The following is a 1,435-nucleotide window of genomic DNA, read 5'->3' as shown; positions in this document are numbered from 1 at the left end:
GGGCACATTACTCTGCTGATGAAAACCAACCTAGGACAACCCTCCACTCTAGGAGAGAGGTCACAGGCATGGGCTGCCCAGGTCCCTTCATTCACCAAACAGCTATGATTATACTCAACTAACAGTGGAGTTTGCTGGCCTGAGATTCCCTTGTTTCAATCACAGTAATGAAAACAATATGATAAACAATGGATATGAGGCTGGGTTCCTGGGCAGGATGTCTTTACGTTTGCAGATGTCTAGGGCAAAGTGCAGCTGGTAGAGTCTGAGTGAGACATGAGGCAGGCAAGGGCCTCTCTCAGACTCTGTTGACCTGTCTCCGCATTCACCACCAACAATTTTGACATGAGCGTCATTGGCCAGTGCCAGGGGAGGGCTTGCAGTGTCTCTCAGTTACTGGTACTAAATCCTATATACACTTGATGCATGGTTGAATTGCAGTCACCAGAGACAATGACAAGAACATCCTCCATATTCAAATGGTCAGGCTGAAAGTGAAGCATACACACTTGGATCAGAGTAACAAAGCAGCAGGAAAGGGCATCATTAAGCATCTGTATGCAAACCTCCCTACAGGGAGAGACTGGACTTCAGTGAGTGCTCAGGACCCTCAGCCCCAGGACTCAGTTAAAGAAGACAGAGCAGAGAGGAGTTAAAAGCTGGCTTTCTGCAGTGTCCGGGGCTTCCTCTCTATCTTACCATTTATCTTGACGACTTCTCTGGAAGTGTGGGTTTGTATCAGACATTGAATTTGAAACATTTCATTGTAATATGAGGAAATGTCCTTTAACTTCCAAAGAGCAGAAAGCCACACATGAAGGCACATCATGCAGAGGGGAAAAGGCAAACCTGAAGGATTTGTCAGCCCTGATGAAAACCCCTCCCCAGTAACTGGTATTTGGGAGGAGAGGATATAGGATGGTTAAAATTTCTCTAAAATTTACTCAGTCTAGGATAGACCAGCAAAAGCATAATGGGATCCTCAAGCCACATTTGCTCATCACAGCTGTTATATAGGTCTAAAAACTAACCTTCCTAAGTCCTGCTGCCATCCTCAGCCGGTGACTGACAGTCAGGACAGAAGAGGGGATGGGCTTCAGAGGACATATTTGTGTCTCCTGGAGTAGTGTGCTCCCGTTTTTGAAGCAAGGATAGATGCTTTTTCTTGAGTAAAACTCTTCTGTACGGTTTCCCTTGTGGTGTTGATTGAATAGCCCGCCAAGGTACTTATAATAGGTCAGGTTTTATATAGGATATTAATTTAAATAACTTTATTTTCTAATTTTATTTAAATAGAAATGAAAATCAATAAAGTTCAATGCAACTTTCACTTTATCTAATGAATTTCAGGAGACACTCAGGCACCATGTTGTGAGGAAGTTCCATCCAAAGGAGAGATCCAGGTTCTAGAATAAGGTCCAGGCCCTCAGTCCTG

This window comes from Tenrec ecaudatus, unplaced genomic scaffold (assembly GCF_050624435.1).
Source record: "Tenrec ecaudatus isolate mTenEca1 unplaced genomic scaffold, mTenEca1.hap1 Scaffold_538, whole genome shotgun sequence".
Lineage (NCBI taxonomy): Eukaryota > Metazoa > Chordata > Mammalia > Afrosoricida > Tenrecidae > Tenrec > Tenrec ecaudatus.
Note: the sequence above shows the minus strand (reverse complement) of the source record.